The sequence below is a fragment of the Heterodontus francisci genome, chromosome 4 (assembly GCF_036365525.1).
Source record: "Heterodontus francisci isolate sHetFra1 chromosome 4, sHetFra1.hap1, whole genome shotgun sequence".
Lineage (NCBI taxonomy): Eukaryota > Metazoa > Chordata > Chondrichthyes > Heterodontiformes > Heterodontidae > Heterodontus > Heterodontus francisci.
In genome coordinates, this window is record NC_090374.1 from 127,518,292 (window position 1) to 127,543,403 (window position 25,112).

Here is a 25,112-nt window from a genome sequence, read left to right on the forward strand (position 1 = left end):
GAACTCACCCAATCTTTTTTTCACACTGCTAAAAATTCCATTAATACAATGCCCCTGAAAATCTGTGCCTGTTCCAGTGCATTCCTACTGTAACATTAGCAGAAGTCCTCTAGAACAGCTGGAAATCAAGGCTGATACCCAGGTAGATTGGGTTCAAAGTGTTCAAATGATCTTGTGGGGTGAAGTTTTTCCCAACTTGAAACAAGGCCCTCATAAAGGGGACAGGGCTAGGGCACATCCCAAGACTTCAAAGGGATTAGTCAACTTACTTTTTAATTAGACAAATCATACCTTGCAATCAGTGAATGTCAGGACCATCTGGGGGCCCAGACCAGGATTATATCCTTGACTCCCAAAGTGGACCTCTTTGTAATAGGGCAGCTCATTGTTTCCTGGAAATTCTGCTCTCCTAACCACATCTGCCCAACTTTCCAGTATGTGTTCGCTGTTGGGCAGTGCAGTGGTTAGCACTACAGCCTCAGAGCTCCAGCAACCTTGGTTTGGTTCTGGGTATTGCCTTTGCGGAGTTTGCAAGTTCTCCCTGTGACTGCGTGGGTTTTCTCCGGGTGCTCCGGTTTCCTCCCACATGCCAAAGACTTGCAGGTTGATAGGTAAATTGGCCATTGTAAAATAAAAAAATTGTCCCTAGTGTAGGTAGGTGGTAGGAGAATTGAGGGAAGGTGGGGATGTGAGAGGGAAAATGGGATTAATGTAGGATTAGTATAAATGGGTGGTTGATGGTCGGCGCAGACTTGTTGGGCCGAAGGGCCTGTTTCGGTGCCGTATGACTCTAACCTGGGTGCGCATCTAGTGGTGTGAGTGTCTATTATAATTTAAGGAAACTCTCCACATCCATGAACTTTGGCGGGATCAGCAACAACGATTCTGGCAGATGCAAATCTGCACTTACACCCAAACACTTGGGGCCACTATACCTGAAGGAAATGAATGCATGGCACAAATGAAAAGCAGGCAGAGGTTTTTTAAAAAAAAAGCTGGATTTCAAATGCAGAAAACATAATTCCTTCAGTGGCCACATTCGTGTTAATAAGTTGATCAAAATCTAAATGACCCTCTGGGCTGATATTACATTTCTTAATGGCCAGGATCACACCTATGTATATCTTGGCTACTGTAGTATAATGATTTGTCACCTCCATTCCTTTAGCTTTAGCTAATGCATTTTAGATCTTTGTGATAAATTAGCTTGGTGTTAAGACAGGAAAACATATTGAATAGAGTATATTGAATATAGTGGCATTGTTTTAAGTAGCATCATGATCTGCAGTTCTTTTTCACAACGCCTACCAAGTGCCATCTTTACGTGCAACATTGTAATTTTATGCAAATTTTGCAATCACACTACTTTAAGCTAAAGAGAAGTGAAACTGTTGATCTAAGAGCTTTTTCCAGTTATAGAATCATATTCAGTTCAGTGGAATAGCGTTCACAAGGAGTTGAATGCTGGTTGCCTTTTGCAGCTACATGAATAATTATACATAATGAAGAGTTTAGCAAAAGTTTTGGTTTTGTAAAATCATAATTTGCTTGAACGAGATAACATTCTGCTGGCCTGGATTGATGAAAGCTGCTTCAATCACTGTGAGACATTACTTTTTTTATAAATGATTTAATTTTTAAGTTATATTTAGCTCAGCTTTTTTTCAGTGTTCTGCTGTTCTTTCCTAAAGGGACTGACTGTTGGTGGGGTAAAGTTCCTCAGCCTGTCTGCAGTACCTCACCCCAAGAGGCCATCCTTCATTGAGAAACTAGACAGTGAGGCCTGAATTTTCATAACCTGTCAGAACTATGGCAGAGTGGCACTTCAGCCCACCCATGTGGTCCTGCCAGTGACTGACTGACTGACTGACTGACTGATTGCCTTTTTGAGGGGAGCCCCTAATCATTTACACAGGGCAGGGTAAATGTCAGAATCTGCCTGATAACAGGTTGTCCAGAGCTGTGACGGAAGATGGGCAATCAGGTTCAGCTGCAGAAATTAAAAGACTAATTCAGCTTAGTGGGCCAGAAGGCAATCCAAGTGTTAAGCAGTCAGAGACAGAGCAAGAGCACAGTGAGAGGTAAATGGCAGAAGGTGGAACAGCATTGAGGGTCTGCTGTGGTCAAGGCTGCAAGATTCTCAGAAAATTCTGTCGCAGTGATATTAGCAGAGATAATAGTTAGGAGGCAAGCCTGTTTGGAATCCAAGACAGCCCCAGAAAAAGGTAATGCTGACAGAATGGGGGAAGTGGTGCTGTTAAGTTAATGTCAACTCAGCCACCCATCAAACAGTGTTGGAAATATTTTAATGGCTGCATTTTCAATGAGAAGGAAAAATTCCATAGGGAGGACCCACCATCCGTGGTTAACTAAAAAAGTTAAAGATAGTATCAAACTTAAACCAAAAGCATATAATTGCACAAAGATGGGTGGCAGGTCAGAAGATTGGACAGAATGTAAAAAGCAGCAAAGAACGATTAAAATATTAATAAGGAGGGAAAAATTAGAGTATGAGAGAAAGCTGGCTAGAAATATAAAAAAAAAGTAAGAGCTTCTATAGATATTTGAAGAAGAAAAGTTAACAAAGTGAGCGTTGGTCCTATAGAAAGTGAGTCTGGGAAATTAATAAAGGGAAAATAAGGAGATGGCAGATGAATTGAACAGGTATTTTGCATCTGTCTTCACCATTGAAGATACAAGTAACATCCCAGAAGTAGCTGTAAATCAGGAAATGGAAGGAAGGGAGGAACTCAAGAAAATTACTATCACCAGGGAAGTGGTACTGATCACATTTTTGGAGCTGCGGGCTGACAAGTCCTCTGGTCCTGATGGACCTAGGGTCTGACAAGAAATGGTTAGTGAGGTAGTTGATGCATTGGTTTTAATTTTCCAAAATTCCCTAGATTTGAGGAAGGTTCCATTAGATTGGAAAATAGCGAATGTAACTCCTTTATTCAAAAAGGGAGGGAAACAGAAAGCAGGAAACTACAGGCCAGTTAGCATAACATCTGTCATAGGGAAAATGTTACAAGCTATTGTTAAAGACATTATAGCAGGGCACTTAAAAAAAAAAAATTCTGGGTAATCAGGCAGAGTCAACATGATTTTGTGAAAGGGAAATCATGTTTAACCAATTTATTGGAGTTCTTTTGAGGGAGTTACATGTGCTGTGGATAAAGGGGAACTGGTGGATGTACTATACTTAAATTTCCAGAAGACATTTGATAAGGTGCAACATCAAAGGTTATTGCGGAAAATAAAAGCTCATGGTATAGGTGGTAATGTATTGGTATGGATAGAAGATTGGCCAGCTAACAGGAAGCAGAAAGTAGGAAAAAATGGGTCATTTTCTGGTTGGCAAGATGCAATAAGTTGTGTGCCATAGGAATCAGTGCTGGGACCTCAACTTTTTAGAATTTATATAAATGACTTGGCCAAAGATATGGTTGCTAAATTTGCTGATGTCACAAAGATAGGTAGGAAAGTAATTTGTGAAGAGGACATGAGGCTACAAAGGGATATAGATAGATTAAGTGAGTGGGCAAAGATCAGGCAAATGGAATATAATGTGGGAAAATGTGAAATTATTCATTTTGGCAGGAAGAATAAAAAAGAAGCACATTATCTAAAAGGTGGGAGGATGCAGAGTGATCTGGGTGTCCTAGTGCATGAATCGCAAAAGGTTAGTATGTAGGTACAGCAAATAATTAGGAAAACTAATAAAATAAGATCATTTATTGAGAGGGGAATTGAATACAAAAGTAGGGAGGTTATGTTTCAGTTATACAGAGCATTGGTGAGACCACATCTGGAGAACTGTGTACAGTATTGGTCTTGTTATTTAAGGAAAGCTGTAAATGCATTGGAAGCACTTTAGAGAAGGTTTACTAGACTAATGCCTGGAATGGGCGGGTTGTCTTATGAGGAAAAGTTGGACAGGCTAGGCTTGTATCCGCTGGTGTTCAGAAGCTTAAGAGGCAACTTGATTGAAACATATAAGATTCTGAGGTTTCTTGACAGGGTGGATGTGGAAAGGATGTTTCCTGTTGTGGGAGAATTTAAAACTAGGGGTCACTGTTTAAAATAAGGGGTTGCCCACTTAAGATGAGGAGAAATGTTTTCTGTCAGAGGGTTGTGAGTCTTTGGAACTCTCTTCCTCAAAAGGCAGTGGAAGCAGAGTCTTTGAATATTTTTAAGGCAGAGTTAGATTCTTGATAAGCAAGGGGGTGAAAGGTTATTGGGGGTAGGCAGGAATGTGGAGTTGAGGTTACAATCAGATCAGCCATGATCTTGTTTAATGGCGGAGCAGGCTCGAAGGGCCGAGTAGCCTGCTCCTGCTCCTAATTCGTATGCTCGTATTAGGTTAGCCAAAGTAAGTGAAGGCACAAGTCCCCTGCACATTTTAAATTATGGCTCACCTAAACACCATCCCTATCCATACAATGTAAAATAAAGAAATGAATGAGACAATTATTATGCACAAAATACTTATTTTTTAAAAACTCCCCTGCCTCCATTTCACAACCACACACCCCTCTCCCATCATTCCAATGTCCATATCTGACCTCTTCAGCTATAGATCGCCTGTTGTGGGTTCTTAATGTAGTGGTGCCTGTGTACATAGTGCTGGATTCTCTGGGCTTCCCAATTTTTTGTATTTCTGACTTTAAATTCTTTTGAAATAGCAGATAGTGTCTTTTTAAAAAAATGCTCATCATTCAATAGTGGGGGCTAAGGGAAGTTACTTCCAGACTTCACTGTCCTGGTGAGAGTATTGTACTCGGTGATCTCGTCCCTTCACAATCTCTGCCTCTGGTTCACCAGACTGATTACAACGCAGCGTCTTTTTCATAATCTTGGTGAATTCTGGGAGTCAGAATTTGTCGCAAAAAAAGTACTCGGGACCACTAAGTGATACCCTTACATGTCGTGAGGTGGGCTAAGAGCAAGCAAATCTAATTATGATGAACTCAGTGAGGGAGAGTTGGAGCAACCATTCTTTAGCCAAGGGTATCAGTGAAGGCTTCCCTGCACCATTTCCCTTGACAGACTGTCTCCATATTGCCCAAATTTGAGCAGCTTTGTCCAGGAAAATCCAGGCTTGAGCATTGACTGTTTTATCAAACATTGTGGATAGTCAGAAGCTTTTTCCCAGGGTGGAAGAGTCAGTTACTAGGGGACATAGGTTTAAGGTGAGAGGGGCAAAGTTTAGAGGGGATGTGCGAGGCAAGTTCTTTACACAGAGGGTGGTGAGTGCCTGGAACTTGCTGTCGGGGGAAGTGGTGGAAGCAGGTACGATAGCGACGTTTAAGAGGCATCTTGACAAATACATGAATAGGATGGGAATAGAGGGATACGGTCCCCAGAAGTGCAGAAGGTTTTAGTTTAGGCAGGCATCAAGATCGGCGCAGGCTTGGAGGGCCGAATGGCCTGTTCCTGTGCTGTACTGTTCTTTGTTCTTTGTGGAATAACACAACCGAATGTAATCCTCAACAAACATGCACACTTTACAGTAAAGATCCATCAGAAGTGGGAACCATAACTGATTTTTTTCCTTCCTCCTCCTAATCTAGGGGCACTGAGACCAATTACAGCTGCAGCTAACTCATTTCAAAGTAATAAGTGGATGATATATTTTGAAGTTTAGCTTAGAGTTCTTTTAAAGGTAACTTAGAAATTCTTGCCAATGTTTCAAAAAAAACATTTTTAGAAACAATAAAGTGGTATTGCACAAAGATTTCTTGATGCTAAACATTGTCCCAATCTAATTGGTAACATTTTTACAGAACAGACTAATAGGAATAATATTAACACGTAGGGCTGGATTTTCCCTCTGGGAACAGGAACAGAAGTTGGGACTGCAGCTGGGTCCCTCCTCCAGGGGGAAAACAGTCATTTTTGGGATTTTCACAGAGGTGCCCCCTTAATTGGCATGGAGACAGGTTCCCTGTCCAATTAAAGGCAGCAGGCAGGCTCTCAAAGCTGGAGGTCCAATCAGAGGCCTTCCAGCTTGAGAGGAGCAGCAGGGTGCAGTAAAAAGTAAGTAACTGAGAGAGTGCTTCAACATGGAGGCACCCTCTCACCAACCTTTTAAAAACTTTAAATAAAAAAAGAAGCCAGGCCACCATTGTTGTGGGGGCTGGGGTGGTGGGGGTTGTTGGTTGTGACATCCCTCTACAGGTGGTCTTTGGGTGTACCTACACCCAGGCTGGCAGGGAGGGCCTGTAGGAAAATCCCAGTCGGCCTCCTTTAACTGTGCTTAACAAGGGGGCGGGAAAGTGACACGGCAGCAGCCGCTGGTATATTTGGGCCCCATCCACCTCCATTCCCGACCTCAGCGGGGCCCAAAAATTCAGCCCATAGGGTCGAGTGTTCAACATGTTCATGTGATGACTTATTTTCTTGTCCATGTTAGTAAACAATGTATATAATTGCATCATGCAATGCATTCAACAGCTAAATGATGTTTTCTCTTCTGTGTGATGGAAGGATCTATGCAGTACATGCTAGCCACCTTGATCATCTAGATGTCCAAGACAAATGCTGCACAAGAACACAAAAACATACAAGAAATAGGAGCAGGAGTAGAACATATGGCCCATCGAGCCTACTCTGCCATTCAATACGATCGTGGCTGATCTTGGGCTTCAATTCCACTTTCCTGTCTGCTCCCTATATCCAGTGATTCACTGTGAGCCCAAAAACCTATCTATCCCAGCCTTAACTGCATTCAATGATGGAGCATCCACAACCCTCTGGGGTAGAGCATTCCAAAGATTCACAACCCTTTGAGTGAAATAATTTCTCTTCATCTCAGTCCTGAATGATTGATCCCTTATCCTGAGACTGTGTCCCCGTGTTCTAGATTCCCTGACCAGTGGGAACAATCTCTCAGGTTCTACCCTATCAAGCCCTTTCAGAATCTTGTATGTCTCAATTAGATCGCCTCTCATTATTCTAAACTCCAGAGAATATAGGCCCAGTTTACTCAGCCTCTCATTATAGGACAACCCCCTCATCCCAAGGACCAATTTAGTAAATCTTCACTGCACTGCCTCTAGTGCAAGTATATCCTTTCTTAAATGTGGAGACCAAAACTGCACACAGTATTCCAGGTGCTCTGTACAATTTTAGTAAGACTTATTTATTCCTGTACTCCAATCCCCTTGCAATAAAGGCCAACATGCTATTTGCCTTCCTAATAGCCTATTGCATCTGCATGTTAACTTTGTGCGTTCCTTGTACGAGTACCCCCAAGACTCTCTGAACATCAGCACTGACCAGTTTCACACCTTTTAAAAAAAAAATATTCTGCTTTTCTATTTTTACGACCAAAGTGAACAACTTCACACTTCCTACATCATACTCCATTTGCCATCTTGTTGCCCACTCACTTAACTTGTCTATATCTCTTTGCAACCTCTCTACATCCTCCCCACAGCTTACCTTTCCACTGAGCTTTGTATCATCGGCAAACGTAGATTGCAAACATTACTCTCTGTCTCTTCATCCAAGTCATTAACATAGACTGTAAATAGCTGAGGCCCCAGCACCGATCCTTACAGCATCCCACTACTCACTGCCTGCCAACTTGAAAATGTCCCATTTATGCCCACTCTCTGCTTCCTGCCTATTAACCAATCCTCTATCCACACTAACATATTACCCCCAACACCATGAGCCCTTATCTTGCCTATTAATCTTTTATGTGGCACCTTATCGAATGTCTTTTGAAAATCCTAGTATACTACATCTAATGGTTCCCCTTTATCTACCCTACTAGTTATATCCTCAAAAGACTAATAAATTTGTCAAACAGGATCTCCCTTTAGTAAAACCATGCTGACTTGTGCTAATCATACTTTTCTTTTCAAAGTGCAATGTTAAGACTTTTCAATAGTTTTTAGCATCTTCCCTAGGGTGTAGGCCATCTGGTCCCGGGGACTTGTCAGATTTTAGTCCCTCAAGTTTCTCCAATACTTTTTCTCGACTGATATCAATATCCTTAATTTCCTCACTTTTTAATCTATAGGTTACTGTCTATTTCTGGTATGGAACTTATGTCTTCTACTGTGAAGACAGCCACAAAATATTTGTTCAATGCCTCTGCCATTTCCTCATTCCCCATGATTATTTCTCCTGTCTCTGCCTCTAAGGCACTAATGTCTACCATAGCTACTTTCTTCCTTTTTGTGTACTTTATAAAAGCTCTTACAATCTGTTTTTATATTGCTGGCTAGTTTATCTCATTTTTTTCCCCTTTTTTATCAACTTTTTGGTGGCCCTTTGCTGGTTTCCAAAACACTCCCAATCCTCAGACTTGCTACTATTTTTTTTGCAACATTGTAAGCCTCTTCCTTTAGTCTAATACTCTCGTTAACATCCTGAGTGAGCCACGGATGGGTCTTTCTGGATGAGTTTTTGTTTTTGAACGGAATGTAACCTTTGAATTGTTTCTTTAAATGTTTCCTACTGTTAGGGGCGGCACAGTGGCGCAGTGGTTAGCACCGCAGCCTCACAGCTCCAGGGACCCGGGTTCGATTCCGGGTACTGCCTGTGTGGAGTTTGCAAGTTCTCCCTGTGTCTGCGTGGGTTTTCTCCGGGTGCTCCGGTTTCCTCCCACAAGCCAAAAGACTTGCAGGTTGATAGGTAAATTGGCCATTATAAATTGTCACTAGTATAGGTAGGTGGTAGGGAAATATAGGGACAGGTGGGGATGTTTGGTACGAATATGGGATTAGCGTAGGATTAGTATAAATGGGTGGTTGATGTTCGGCACAGACTCGGTGGGCCGAAGGGCCTGTTTCAGTGCTGTATCTCTAATCTAATCTAAAATCTAGTTTACCACCGTACCTTCCAGTCTATTTACTCAATTAACCTTACCAGTTCTCCCCTCATACCTTCATAATTGGCTTTGTTTAAGATTCTTGTTTGTGATTGAAATGTGCCATTTTCAAACTTAACATGAAATTCAATGGTATTATGATCATTATTTCCCAGTGGATCTTTTACTATGACATTGCTTATTAACCCTGCTTCATTGCACAATACGAGATCAAAGATAACTTTATCCCTAGTTGCTTCTACAACGTATTGCTCCAAGAAACTGTCACAAAAGCATTCTACAAATTCATCTTCTGGACCGCTGTTGCCAATTTGATTGTCCCAGTCTATATGCAGTTTAAATTCCCCCACAATTAATACATTACCTTTCTTTACATGCTCCAATAATTTCCTGTTTAATGTTCTGCCGAATAATATAATTGCTGTTAGGGGGCCTATAAATTATTCCCATCAGTGTTTTCTGATTCTTGCTATTCCTAATTTCCACCCAAACTGATTCTACTTCATGATCTTCTGAGGCCAGATCCTTTCTTCTTAATGTCCCTATGCCATCCTTTACTATCAGGGCTATCCCTCCTCCTTTGCCATTCTATCTGTCTGTCTGAATCAGGTTTTTGCAGCAACGGTTAATGTAAGTGCTCCTGTTTCGGCAAGGAGTTGGGTCACCATGAGGCTGACTTCTACTCCAATGCCAAAAATCGGTCATGCAGAATTTTACTGGCATCCAGTACACCATTTAGCTATTTGGAAAATTAAAAATAAAAATTGGCCTCCGTTCAGATCATTCAGATTTGGAATGCCTAGGAAGCTATAGTAGAAATTTATGCTTCTTCAAGCCACTGGCGTCAGCTGGAAAAACTTGAAGGGAATGTTTGATTTGTTTAATCTTTAAACTATTTGCCTGGCCCACTCGTGTGTGCTTCTTAAGACCTTTTTTATTCAGCAAAGGGAAATAGAACCAAGTTTCAATCCAAATATTCTGAGGATAGCACAGAATCAATACATTAATGCATAGATATTGTCATGCTAAATCTGCCAAAAGTTTACATTGTGCCACCACCAAATATTCCCAGAATAAAACCTAACCAGCAATGTACTGGAAAAAATTCAAGGCAATAGTAGTTGCTGTGTTCACACTGGGGATACAAGATTAGATAGAGGCAGGTATCAGTGATGCTATTGCCATTGACAGACTGTATCAGCAGAATGTAAGGTACTAATGCCCATCAATAAATAAACCTGAAGACATTTCAGTTACTAAGCAAAGGAAAAATTTTATGTTGGGCTGTAGGCCCCGCCCACCAGGCAAAAAAGTCGGGGGGGGTGCCCACCTCCGCCAGGCCTGGAAGCCATGCTATGATTTTACGTGGCTTGGCCCTTGATTGGTCTCAGGCGGGACCTCTGCTTTCCTGAGACAGGAAGCCCCGCCTCCAAGAACTGCTGGCCAATCAGTGGGCCGGTAGCTCTCAGTCCTAGCAGTGCCCCCGGGAGTGTGGCCACTGCTGGAACTGCACCCAGCCAGAAGAGCAAGAGAGGTGCCATCCTCAGAATGAAGGTAAGTGTGTAGGACCTCGCTGGAGACAATCGGCCGGGCCCTGGCGAGGCAAGGGGGGGTCGATTGGTGGGGTTGGGGGGGGATGGGGGTGGAAATGTATTGCATTGGGGGTGGCTTGTGCCGTGGGTGGTGTCCTCTGTGCGGCACAGAATGCCTGAGCAAGAGGGCACCCCCTCCAGCCTACAAGGAGGCCATCAGGTTTTACTGGGCGGCCTCCTGGGGATCCTGAACAACCCTCCCACTGGTGGTAATATACCAGCGGCAGCGGGAGTTGGCTCTTAAGTGGCAGTTAATTGGCCACTTAAAGGCCTCAATTGGCCAGCGGGCAGGCCATTTCTCGCTGCCGCCGCCACGTATTTTACAACGGGGGCAGGAGGCGCCTTGAACGACACTCCCGCCTCTTGGTCAATTTTATGCCCATCCCCCCAACCACCGCCTCCAGCCCGCTCCTGCAGGGGCTGTAAAATTCCAGCAATAAGGTTAGCGACTCTTCATAACTTGAAACTAAACTCAGAATAGCCACTGACATGCCAGAAGGTTTAAATAGTGTTGAAACTTACGGCATCTGGACTTAGCAGTTCTGACTGTAGAGAAACCACAATGCAGGAAATCGTGTGGATTCACCATCTGTTCCATTGTAAGTCTGCTGTGCTTAAAGCAGAGCCTGAAGGGTAGGCAGAAAAAACTTTATAAAGTACAATAAAAATGTGGTACTGGCTTCCAGCTCGCCCTCATATCAAAGCCAATGGCTTTATTTCTGAACAATTGGCCACAGTTCTTAATATTAACAAACCTATTACATTGCTTAGTTTACAAATTTTTTATATTTATTCATGGGATGTGGGCATCTCTGGCTAGGCCAGCATTTATTGCCCATCCCTAATTGCCCTTGAGAAGGCAGTGGTGAGTCGCTTTCTTGAACCATTGCAGTCCATGTGGGGTAGGTATGCCCACAGTGGAGTTCCAGGATTTTGACCCAGTGACAGTGAAGGAACGGCGATATAGTTCCAAGTCAGGATGGCGTTTGGATACTGTTGTATTAAACAGAATAAATTAAGGACTTGTGACAACACAGAAATTCTAGGAACCTAACTTTCCAAGTAGTTTGATTGCACCTTCATAAAGGTCTATCACCATCATAAGATGTTCCTCAATTTGGGTAGTCTGCCCTTAAGGTTTTGCATTGCTGAAAATAGCTCACAACAATAGTCCACAAAAGGCCAAACTGAATGAAACTACTTGGCCTCATCGATCTACATGCTTACGACACAAGCTCTTCACAGCATGAGCAAAAACTCTTTTTTGGATAACTGGTTCTCCAGATGATCAATCATGCAAACAGGGACTGGATAATTTCATTTACTGAAATCACAGGGTCTCTACTCATAATTGACAACAAACTATTCCAGTTGGCATTTGTAGCTCTTAAGCAGAATGTACAAGAACTTCATCATTCATTCATAATGGATGTAAATGGGAGTATTGCTATGAATCCCTCCATTTTCTATGCTTCAAGCAAAAATCTCCCAGATAATTGCAATCTGATGCATTATTTTTCCAATACAATGAAGCTTAGTCACATGGAGGTGGAAGAGGAGGAGCAGGAGGCCCAGCTGTAGCAAGGCTGAACCAGGAGACTCTCAATGATAACAAAACTGTCAGCACAGCAACATATTTACAGACAGGATAACTAATGCCATACAGAACACATTCAGCTAAATAACTGAGCCGCCCTACATTAAACCCTTCTGCTCACATGGTCTCAACCAAGTGACCCAAAATACCATCCACAATATTGTGCTTTACAGCACTTCAACTACCATCTTAGAGTCATAGAGAAATACAGCATTGAAATAGGCCCTTTGGCCCACCAAGTCTGTGCCGACCATCAGCCACCCATTTTATACTAATCCTACATTAATCTCATATTCCCTACCACATCCCCACAATTCTCCTACCTACACTAGGGGCAATTTACAATGGCCAATTTACCTATCAACATGCAAGTCTTTGGCTGTGGGAGGAAACCCATGCAATCACAGGGAGAACTTGCAAATTCCGCATAGGCAATACCCAGAACCAAACCCAGGTTGCTGGAGCTGTGAGGCTTCAGTGCTAACCACTGCGCCGCCCAAGTGATCAATCTAAGCCAATTGATTGCTGAGTTGCTACCTTATTCTGCACCATGACAAAGAAACTCTCAGGAAAAAGACCAGATAAAGTGTAACCAATTAATTTTGCTACCTGTTACTACGTGCAAATGATTTTACAGTTTTTGTTTGCTTTCCCTTCATGTTACCATATTTTGTGTGTCTTTTTATTCCTAACCTGTGATTTCTAAGTGACACTCCAAGGAAGGAGTAAGCATGCTGGCTGGATTCTCAGTCTCAAAAGGCATCGTCGCTTGAAATTGAAGTTGTCCTGAACCTCTTTATGCTGGATGCTGGTTCCAAAGATAACCTTGCTGTGGCTTCTGTTATGTCCTTTTCAGCAGTGGCTGTCTGGCCATGCCTGATTTCTGGCATACCTACTGTCTTTTGCATGATGAAGAGAGAGGTAGTGGTGGGATGGGCCGGTTGTGGCATCACCTTAAAATAAAGCAGCCTTATTTGCATTTACCTCTTCCCTGAAGGGCACATTCTCAACAGGACCAGTGATATATTTGGATTAAGCCCTGCCTTACGGCTGTCTTCATCCAGTCCCTGAGCAAATTTATGTTAGTCAAGGGAACCTCTTATCGACTCTTATTCATGCCCAATACAATGAGATCAGCAATGGGAAGATTCATGGGAAATAGGCTGAATTTACAACTTCTGCTGCTGCAAATGTCCTTGAGTTGTCACATGATCCATGGTAGGCAGTAGGTCAGTGAAGCCTTCCTATAGGACTGTACAGATATGGATAGTGGCTGTTGCCACACTCATGGCTATCCTCACTGAGTGCTTTGTAAAGCTGCTGCATTTTATTTTCTATTTCTTCTTTGGCTCATTATGGGCTTCTATCATCTGTCTCTCACCCCGAGTGGTACAATGCAGTTTTGACTTTTCCATCAGCCGTTTGTGGTGGGCACTGTTACATCTTTGAAGGGCTGACTGTCCGAATATTAAACTAACCCTGATTCCAGCACTAGGGTGGAGTCGACAATCTTCACAGTCAGCTGCTGGAGCAGGAAGCCAAATATTTCAGTTCATAAATTGCAAAACAATTTCCTCTAATCAAATTCCTGCACAGGCAATTTAGCTGGAACTATCATGATTCTTGCAACAGAGAAATGTAGGTAGTTTCTTTTGAATTTTCTGTGTGAATCATGAACATTTAAAGAAACCTTTCACAAATTACTTGACTTGCGGTTGAACCGTGGCTAGGAACATGGGAACGTGGAATTGGAAAACTGGTCCATGAAGTGAAAGGGCTATGTGCTAACCAATTCAGTATCCAGCTTCTTGTGTGTGTGGGCCTGTAATGCAATGAATCCAACAATTGGCGTGAAAGGATAATCTTTGTGAGGCTGCGTTGTAATCACCAAAACAGTGGGAATGTGGCTAATTGGACATTCTAACCTCCAGGGCTAGTTCTCTGGTCCATGTTCCTGTCGAGCACGACTTCATGCCACGTGTACAGTCTTGCAAAACTGACCATTAAATTGGCAATATCGCTCGAGAGAGAAGATTGCTAGTGTGGGGAATGCATCAGATTTGTGCAATACCTAACCTGGGAGTGCTTGATGCTGACATTGTAGTCCTCTACAGACCTTAAACACAAACATTCACATATAAAGAAAATACTGACAGCTTCTCAAAGTAATGTTGGGCTTGCTATTCTATTGGCAAGATTTTGTTTTGCATAAACTTGTAATATGCTGGGTATTTCCTACACTTGCTTATATTAGTGTCAAAAAGCACCCAAAAAAGCATGAGCTTAAAAAAAATTATACTGCAATAGTAATTTGTAAGCTCTAGGTCTGATTTTTAACTCCTAGTTCAGAGTCATACGGTCGAGGGCCGAGGTAGATGGAAAACACTCTGGCCCTCAACAGCATGAGGCCTGGAAGATCTTAAACTGCATAGGATCCAGCAGTCTTCTGCCCAAAACCAGTGAAAAACATTAACTGACTGGTGGGCAGAAAGGGTTTTTTGGGCAGCAGAAGGTCCTTCCTGGGACCTGAGAAATGTTCTCCAGTGTTCAGGTAAATGGTTTGGAGCAGACGTCAAGAGGTCATTACCATGGGGGGGAGGGGGGGGGGTTGGTGGCGGGATGGGTTGGTGTGTGTAGGAGGAGGGAAGCCCAGGGCTTGGGAGGCCGATGTTTTGCTTGTGGGGACTGGAGAAGCACACCTGCTTCTCCTGGCTACAAGGGAACAAAAATAGATGATAATTTTATCTCTATGTGCCTTTTCTGGCCCTGGACCCTCCAGCTGCCATGTTGGCCTGACAGAGAAGCTACAACAGCTTCCCCATTGAGGCCTCTGGTGAAAATTACAATCAGGCCCTGATGATGATGTCAGGGTTCAATCTGCATTTGCAAAGACGGACCCAGCTGTCTTTCAGTGGATGTCCCTCTTTTCCTGCTAAAAAGAATAGGTTAAGTGTGGGTAAATCATACAGGACATTTTAACAGCCTGATTGGGTGGGAATAGGTAAAATCATCCCTTCTGTGCTTCAGTGTGGATGGCAATTTACACTTAATGCTTCCAGTAACTGTTCTTAATGCATTTCACTGAATGTCATAGCTGCAATTATAGAAACACTGGGGTAGACTTTCATATTATTGCACAGGCATAAATCTGGCAATATAAATCAATCATCTTCAGGTGGTTTCTGTTATATGTTGTATTTTGTTGTGTAGCTGGGGCATCCTGTAGAAAGTCTCTGACTCAGGATAGGTCAACTAAGAACTCTATTATTTACATAATACTATATACACTCTCTTCAAGCTTCCTAAGCTAGCATCCTTCGTGCTGCTATCTCTTCTCCCAAGCTTAACCTCATGTGACTGTTACATCATCATTCTTACAGTGGGAGGGGTCACTCTCACTGTCTTTAGCATTCACCTTTGACATCCTTATACTACGGTGTCTATAACAGATGGCAGCACCAGTGTTATGCCTGTGGGCAACAATTTGAAAATCTACCCTGTTATTTTCTCAGAGCAAGTGGAGGTTGATGTTTAATTGACATACTTGTGCACCTGTATAAGTAATGCATAAACAAAATACATAACTACATCAACTTTTAAGCCAGTGTACTATTGTTTAAAAAGAACAAAAAGAAGTCTAAGTTTCTGGTCATGTAATCAAACTGTCAGTAAAATGTGAGGGTGTTTCCACCAGGATTAGATAAAATAATTGTGGACTGAATTTAAGATCAATTGACTTAATTAATTATTCAATTAAGGTAAGGGGCTAGAGGTTTAGAGGGGATTTGAGGAAATTTTTTTTCACCCAGAGGGTGGTTGGAATCTGGAACACACTGCCTGAAGGGGTGGTAGAGGCAGGAACCCTCACAACATTTAAGAAGTATTTAGATGAGCACTTGAAATGCCATAGCATACAAGGCTACGGGCCAGGCGCTGGAAAATGGGATTAGAATAGATAGGTGCTTGATGGCCGGCACGGCCGCGATGGGCCGAAGGGCCTGTTTCTGTGCTGTATAACTCTATGACTGCTCCAGCAATGAAGAAGCTGCCATGATTTTGAGGCCTAGGCCTCATTTGAATTCTTTAAACATCAAACATACATCCTGAGACAGCTCACTGGTTTTGGGCCACAGGAATGTTGGCCAGCTAGGTTCCAGCAGCAGCTGCTGTTAAATCCTGGGTGGAGCGGTTGGAGAGAGAGGTGAGTGTGTGGGGTTGAACCTGGGTCAGCAGAGGCCTGCAATATTCTCCTGAGTCACTCTTACTCTTTCTGGCCTTTCCAGAGCCTCTTTGGTTCTAATGCTAATGAAGCTAGCTGAAGCTCACACAGCACATGTTGTAATCCGTTCTATCATAAGATGGTAATCAAGATCCTATTTATGTACTAGGACTCAGTTTGCATATTTAAAGGTGTCTAATGCCTGAAACAGGAAGCTGTTTCGGTTAGCTAGCGAAAGGCCTCTGTAGAAGCTGCAGCAAGCTGACTTCTGGGTTAAATCTACCCACCCCATTTTCGTTGCTGCCCCTTTAAACTAATTACAGCAGATTAATGAGGGACCCTGCAATTTTCTCTCCGGCAAAATATTTTTCTGTGACAGTGTTTGCTGCTTCTTGGTCCAATTCTTTCAAGTGCTGTTTATGTTCACAATTTTGTGTTCATGTTGGTATTTTGAAAATGAAATTTCAGCACCCAATGACTGACTCAAGCAGGTTTAATCTATATTTTTAGTACGCAGTTTGTGTTACATTAACATTCTGTCTGTGCAATCTAACACAATAGTTAACTCATTTAGTGTAAACAGATTAAGAACAATTTAAAAATACCCTGGACGGGAATTTAAAACCAATCTGCTTTTCGATTTTTCTGTGGAAATTAATCAATGCTATTTTCAGCACATGTGTAGAGATGATATAAAAGCACAAACTATGATTATTTAAGTGATGGTGTGATGTGAAAGGTGAAGGCATGCTGGTTGCATCTCCCTTGGAAAGACTGTACCTGCTAAAGGCCTGTTCCAGCTGTGACCTATCCTCAATTTTAAGGACACTGTCAAATAAATGCTAAAAATAGCATGCAGTGGCAATTAAACCCCTAGGTTCTTGATTAATAGAAAATCTATAGGACTGTCAATCCATATCTCTCTCTTATGTAAAGATATTGTTATAATTTGGCATCAAATTAGAATAAAATAAAACAAGTAAGCAATCATTTATTTGATAATGTCCTCAAGCACTGAGAATTGATCTTATCTGAATTGTGCCTTTAGCCATCATGGTTTTTCCAATGGTGATGCAACCAGCATGCCTTTGCCTTTCACATTATTACAAAATTATTTAAATAATTGTTTTGTTGTACAGAACTTGAGTATTGCTGAAAACAGGCGTTTTGTTGAAGTTTTTCATGTTGCACTCATCAGGACAGTTCGCAAGAATACCAATGTAAGGGAAGCAACAAATTTATTTTACATAAGAGTGCTGATTGGTTGGCAAGTGGACTCTGATAGAGGCTTTGCCATAGAGAATGCACCTGTTTATGATGACTGACAGTTAACTGGTTGACAGAGCCCTCAACCATGTCCGGCCTATTTCCCGCACTTCTGCCCTCATGCCTTCCCCTCCTTCCCAGAACCACGACGAGGTTCCCCTTGTCCTCACTTTTCACCCCACCAACCTCCACATCCAGAGGATCATCTTCCGACATTTCCGCCACCTCCAGCTTGATGCCACCACCAAATGCATCTTCCCCTCCCCTGTCAACATTCCAAAGGGTCGTTCCCTCCGCGACACCCTGGTCCACTCCTCCATTACCCCCGATACCTCATCCCCTTCCCAAGGCACCTTCCCTTGCAATTGCAGGAGGTGTGATACCTGCCCTTTTACTTGCTCTCTCCTCACCATCCAAGGCCCCAAACACTTCTTTCAGGTGAAGCAGCGATTTACTTGTACTTCTTTCAATTTAGTGTACTGTATTCGCTGCTCACAATGCTGTCTTCTCTACACTGGGGGGACCAAACACAGATTGGGTGACTGCTTTGCTGAATGCCTCCGCTCAGTCTGAAAACATGACCCCGAGCTTCCGGTTGTTTGCCATTTCAACACTACCCCCTGCTCTCATGCCAACATTTCTGTCTTTGGCCTGTTCCAGTGTTCCAGTGAACATCAATGCAAGCTTGAGGAGCAGCACCTGAGCTTTCAATCAGGCACCTTGCGGACTGAACATTGAGCTCAATAACTTCAGAGCATAACTGGCCTTTTTTTAATATTTTATTTTTTAACCATGTTCCTGCTTCTCATGTAGTCAGAACTGCTCATTATTCCGCTATTAACAGTCTCTCTGGACGAGTGCTTTGTCTTTCACCACAAGCATTAACACACACTTTGCCTTTGTCTCAGGACAGCTTTGTTATTTAATCTCTCTTGCCTTATCAAACACCTTCCTCTTTGTTCTGTCCCCAACTCCCTTCCCCCTCACTTGCTTAAAATCTAATTCTTTTCTAATCATTGCCAGTTCTGATGAAAGGTCACAGACCTGAAACATTAACTTTGCTTCTCTCTCCACAGATGCTGCCAGACCTGCTGAGTATTTCCAGCACTTTTTGTTTTTGTTTCAGTTAACTGCCAAGCTTTGTTTGAAATTTAAAGCTGACATCTTGACTCTGATTAGTCAAGGCATTGCCCTGAGGAATGAACCAGCGAATGGCTGTCACTTATTTTGTTTAACTGAAACAGGCGCTATGTGTGTACATGCTCTTTCTGTCTGCAAAGAACAGGGCCTTGCGTATTAACATATGTAGCTTCCAGTACATGTAAATGAGCCACACTGCGAGCCCGACTGCCCATCATCAATTGGTTGTCAATGTAATTGTTAGCATACTGAGGATTATTTAGCAAATGTTGTCCAATTGTGGAATCACATCTAATGTTGGACACTGTTTTGAGTTTGGGGGAAGGGGGTGGCTCACATACACTGGCAGCAGGCTGTAGGTGTTTTTTGGGCTTATGAGGAGCTCTCCTGACCATATAAAAATAGAAGTCAATAAGAAACCAGAACCATTTTCTGAGCAGCAGGCGGTGCTCTTAAGGTCACTCAACACTGTTAAAAATGGGTGGAGCATGAACAATCTAAACTCTGTCCATCTGTATCTGAAAATTGCAGTTGGGGTCATACAGCATAAAACAGGCATAAAACTGCCCATCTCGAGACCCAACTCAAGATGGTGGCTGTAGGACCAGCAACATAAATGGGCCAGTAAGTGACAAAATGCCATTTTCAGGCTGCTATTGCCCCACTTACACCAGTTGGAGGCGCTTAAAATTGGCTCATATTCTTGGCATTTCATGCATACTTATTGTGGTATAAGGACCTGAAAGGGTTAATGTGAAGACAGTGAGAGCAACCCTTCCCACTGTAGTGATGATAATGTAACTGACACATGGTAATGGAGTTTGGAAGAAGAGAGTAGCAGCATGAAGGATGCTAACTGAAGAGGCTTGAGGAGAGTGTAAATAGAGATGTGTAAATAATAAGTTATTAGTTAACCTTATCTAGACTCCGAGAGTTTATCAATAACACCCTAGCTACGCTCCAACTACGACAACACACAACACTTATCAGGGCACATCTTCAAGATGTAATGTAGAATTAGAAGTCTTGCCACAGTCGCACCTTTCAAATCCATAACACTTTAAATTATTTTAGAACAACTTAGCTGTATGATGCATCGTCACCAATTAATACCCAGATTGACATACAGACTGTGTATATGTCTGTCACTATGCATGTACTACTTCAACTTCTAATTTCTCAAGGTGACTTTTCTGTTCATGCAACCAAATGTCAGCTTGAGGTCACAAATACAACGGCAGAAAATCATCCCAACTTAAGCATAGATGCCAAGGAACTCTGTTGGGCCTCTGCACAATTTTCCGAGATTTCTGCTCTCCTCCAAATCTAGCCTCTTGCACATCCCCGATCTTAATCGCTCAGCTATTGGCGGCTATGCCTTCATTTGCCAGTTGGTTGGTTGGCATCCTTCCATCTTTGAAACATGATGAACACGCAGCAAACAATCCATTTCGGTAGGGTGTCTTCTCTTGGTGCGTCTTTGTTGATGGCTGTGTAGGCCAATCATTGAAAGGCAGGTTCTGCCATAAGTGCTGCACGTGAAGCTGCAAATGATGCTGTGAGTTGTTGTTTTCGATGTAGGCACGTGTTGCTAAGCTGCTGTAGCAACTGGCCATCGTGGTAGTGCACACCAGTCCACAGGATGTGTCACCACGTCCCTCTTTTGCCAGCTAGTGAGTCCCAGGTGCAATAGTTTTTAAAAATTCATTCATGGGATTTGGGCATCACTGGCAAGGACAGCATTTATTTCCCATCCCTAATTGCCCTTGAGAAGGTGATGGCGAGCCACCTTTGTGAACCGCTGCGATCCATGTGGGGTAGGTACACCCACAGTGCTATTAGGAAGGGAGTTCCAGGATTTTGACCCAGTGAAGGAACGGCGATATAGTTCCAAGTCTGGATGATGTGTGGCTTGGAGGGGAACTTGCAGATGGTGGTGCTGCCATGCATCTGCTGCCCTTGTCCTTTTAGGTGGTAGAGGTTGTGGTTTGGAAGCTGCTGTCTAAGGAGCCTTGGTGCATTGCCGCAGTGATTCTTGTAGGTGGTACACACTGCTGCCACTGTGCGTCGATGGTGGAGGGAGTAAATGTTTGTGGATGGGGTGCCAATCAAGTGGGCTGCTTTGTCCTGGATGATGTTGAGATTCTTGAGTGTCATTGGAGCTGCACCCATCCAGGCAAGTGGAGAGTATTCCATCACACTCCTGACTTGTGCCTTGTAGATGGTGAACAGGCTTTGTGGAGTCAGGAGGCGAGTTACTCGCCGCAGGATTCCTAGCCTCTGACCTGCTCTTGTAGCCATGGTATTAATATTTATATGGCGACTCCAGTTCAGTTTCTGGTCAATGGTAACCGCCCTGGAGGTTGACAGTGGGGATACAGCAATTATAACGCCATTGAATGTCAAGGGGAGATGGTTAGATTCTCTCTTGTTGGAGATGGTCATTGCCTGGCACTTGTGTGGCGTGAATGTTACTTTCTACTTCTCAGCCCAAGCCTGGATATTGTCCAAGTCTTGCTGCATTTCTACACGGACTGCTTCAGTACCTGAGGCGTCACAAATGGTGCTAAACATTGTGCAATAATCAGCGAACATCCCTACTTCTGACCTTATGATTGAAGGAAAGTCATTGATGAAGCAGCTGAAGATGGTTGGGCCTAGGACACTACCCTGAAGAACTCCTTCAGTGATGTCCTGGAGCTGAGATGATTGCCCTTCAACAACCACAACCATCTTCCTTTGCGCTGGATATGACTCCAACCAGCAGAGGGTTTTCCCCCTGATTCCCATTGACTCCAGTTTTGCTAAGGCTCCTTGATGTCATACTCGGTCAAATGCTGTCTTGATATCAAGGGCAGGCACTCTCACCTCACTTCTTGAGTTCAGCTCTTTTGACCATGTTTGAACCAAGGCTGTAATGATATCAAGAGCTGAGTGGCCCTGGTGGAACCCAAACTGAATGTCAGTGAGCAGCTTATTGGTAAGCAAGTGCCGCTTGATAGCACTGTCGACGACCTCTTCCATCACTTTACTGATGATTGAGAGTAGACTGTAACTGGCTGGGTTGGCTTTGTCCTGCTTTTTGTGTACAGGATATACCTGATCAATTTTCCACATTGCCGGGTAGATGCCAGTTTTGTAGCTGTACTGGAAATTCTTGGCTAGGGGAACAACAAGTTCTGGAGCACAGGTCTTCAGTACTATTTCTGGAATGTTGTCAGGGCCCATAGTCATTGCAGTATCCAGTGCCTTCAGTGATATCACATGGAGTGAATCGAATTGGCTGAAGACTGGCACCTGTGATGCTGGGGACTTCAGGAGGAGGCTGAGATGGATCATCAACTCGGCACTTCTGGCTGAAGATTGTTGCAAATGCTCCAACCTTATCTTTGCACTGATGTTCTGGGCTCCCCCATCATTGAGGATGGGTATATTTTTGGAGCCACCTCCTCCTGTTAGTTGTTTAATTATACGCCACCATTCATGATTGGATGTGACAGAACTACAGAGCTTAGATCTGATCCGTTGGTTATGGGATCACTTAGCTCTATCCATTGCATGCTGCTTACATTGTTTGGCATGCAGGTAGTCCTGGGTTGTAGCTTTACCAGGTTGACACCTCATTTTGTGGTTTGCCTGGTGCGGCTCCTGGCATGCCCTCCTGCACTCTTCTTTGAACCAGGGTTGATCCCCTGGCTTGATGGTAATGGTAACAGATATGCCAGGCCATGAGGTTATAGATTGTGGTTGAGTACAATTCTGCTGCTGCTGCTGATGACCCACAACACCTCATGGGTACCGAGTTTTGCATTGCTAGATCTGTTCAAAGTCTATCCCATTTATCATGGTGGTAGTGTCACACAACACGATGGAGGGTATCCTCAATGTGAAGATGGGACTTCATCTCCACAATGACTGTGCGGTGGTCACTCTTACCAATACTGTCATGGGCAGATGCATCTGCGACAGGCAGATTGGCGAGGACAAGGTCAAGTATGTTTTTCCCTCTTGTTGTTTCCCTCACCACCTGTCACAGACCCAGGCAAGCAGCTATGTTCTTTAGGACTCAGCCAACTTGATCAGTACTAGGGCTACTGAGCCACTCTTGGTGACGAACAGTGAAGTCCCCCACCCAGAGTATATTCTGCACCCTTGCCACCCCTCAGTGCTTCCTCCAAGTGGTGTTAAACATGGAAGAGGACTGATTGATCAGCTGAGGGGGGGTGGGGGTGCAGTAGGTGGTAATCAGCAGGAGGTTTCCTTGCCCATGTTTGACCTGATGCCATGAGACTTCATGGGGTCAGGAGTCGATGTTGAGAACACCCTCCCAACTGTATACCACTGTGCCGCCACCTCTGCTCGTGGGACAGGACAGACCTTGGGATGGTGATGGCGGTGCCTGGGACATTGGTCGTGATTTTACCCTAGGCGGACAGGAGCCGGCCACCAACTGAAAGGTCGGTGGCAAACCCGCTTCTGCCTTGCCTAGGGATCCGACCCGTATTTTGCGGGTCCCGGGGCTTTAATTGGTCTGAGGTGAGACTTCCAACTGCTTGAGGTAGGAAGTCCCACCTAATAGAGCTGCCGGCCAATCCAGGCTAGCAGCTTTTCGTCCCAGCAGGGAGCGGTCAGGGAGCCCGGAACCAAGGTAGGATTTTGATGCCTCGCTGGGGGTCATCAGTCAGGCCCTGGCGAGGCAAGAGTTGTCGATTGGGGGGGAATGGGGGCATGTTGGGGGTGGTTGGGATAGCATGAGTGGCCCTTCATCGGGCACAGGGTGCCCAATTATGACGACCCCCCCCCCCCCCCCTCGGCTTGTCGAGAGCCCCGCCTGCTTTTGTCAGGCGGCTTCTCTTGCGTCTAGGCTGCCCGACCAGCCACGGGTAAAATCCACTTGGAGGCAGGCTCAGGCCCTTAAGTGATCATTAAGTGGCCACTTAGGGCTTTGATTGGCCTGTGGCTGACGGGCCATTTTTTGCCGCTGCTTCCCTGCGTAAAGTGGAGGCGGGAGTATGTCGGGATGGGTCCCCGAAGCCTCCCGCTCCATTTTAATTCACCCACGCCCCCCACCCCTGGCCACCTTCCTGCTCATTTGTTGTGGGGGGGGCTTAAAATTGAGCCCATTGTCTGTGAGATATGATTCCGTAAGTATGACTATGTCAGGCTGCTGCTTCAGCAGTGTGTGAGACAGTTCTTCCAACTTTGGCACAAGCCCCCAGATGTTAGTAAGGAGGACTTTGCAGGGTCGACAGGGCTGGTTTTGCCATTGTTGTTTCCGGTGCCTACGTCGATGTCAGGTGGTCCATCCGGTTTCATTTCTTATTGACTTTGTGGCGATTTTGATACAACTGAGTGGCTTGCTAGGCCATCTCAGCATATTCAGAGTCACATGTAGGCCAGACTAGGTAAGCACAGCAGATTTTCCTCCCTAAAGGACATTGGTGAACCAGATGGGTTTTTACAACAATCGACAATGGTTTCATGACAACCATTAAACTAGCTTTTAATTCCATATTTTTACTAATTGAATTCAAATTCCACCTTCTGCCATGATGGGATTCAAACCCATGTCCACAGAGCAATACCCTGGGTCTCTGGGTTACTAGTCCAGTGACAATACCACTATGCCACCACCTCCCCGAAATAGTCAACATTTAGGGCCTTCAAGTCATGATTGTAAGCATTCTTTAAACAGAGCTTTGGGCGCCTCATTGGTCATCTGGCCCCGGCTACCCCACCATACAGAAGGTCCTTGGGTATGCGACCGTCTTCCATCCTCTGCACATATCTGATCCACCGAAGTTGCCTCTGTTTGATTAGTGCCAACACACTTGGGAGCTCCGCCTTTGAGAGAACTGCTGCATTTGTGATTGTATCCTGCCAGGATATACCCATAATGGGCCGCAGACTGCGAAAATGGAAATTATTGAGCTTCTTTTCCTGTAGCTGCAAGTTACCGAGGCCGAAAGCTGTAGCATTCCCTCTCTAAATCTCTTCACCTCTATACCTCTCTTTCCTCCTTTTAAGATGTTCCTTAAAATCTACCTCTTTGAACAAGCTAGAACAATCTACCTCTTTGAACATCATCTGTCCAAGTATTTTATATGGCTTGGTGTCCAATTTTGTTTGATTACATTTCTGTGAAGCACCTTGGGACATTTTACTATGTTAAAGGCGCTATATAAATGCAAGTTGTTGTTGGACTTGCGTAAAATGGGTAATGGTGGGTCCAGGTAACGCCCCCTCAGCTACAGGTAGGCAACTCCTCTGGAAATGCTCATTGTCCTCTGTTACAGGGTTTCCATGGGGCAATTTTATGCTGTCCCCTGCTGTGGATTTAGAGGCGGGAGAGCATAAAATCGGGTGGGATGGTGGCGGGGTGTATTCCCCGCCCTGCCGCCAATTGTGACCCGTAACTGGGCAATTACTCCCTAAATAAAGGCCTCATCTTGC

General features: G+C 44.0%; 1 protein-coding gene across 4 annotated transcripts in view; it reads left to right on the forward strand.

The window, feature by feature from the left end:
- syk (spleen tyrosine kinase) overlaps positions 1 to 25,112 on the forward strand; it is a 184,314-nt gene that overhangs the window by 32,744 nt on the left and 126,458 nt on the right. Inside the window, exon 1 of one of the 4 annotated variants that reach the window (XM_068030146.1) lies at positions 1,451 to 1,602. The exons of the other annotated variants lie outside the window; for them this stretch is intronic. The gene's annotated coding sequence lies outside the window, so the exon portion shown is untranslated. Of the gene's footprint in view, positions 1 to 1,450; positions 1,603 to 25,112 lie in introns of those variants that run through there. 4 annotated transcript variants of the gene reach the window in all.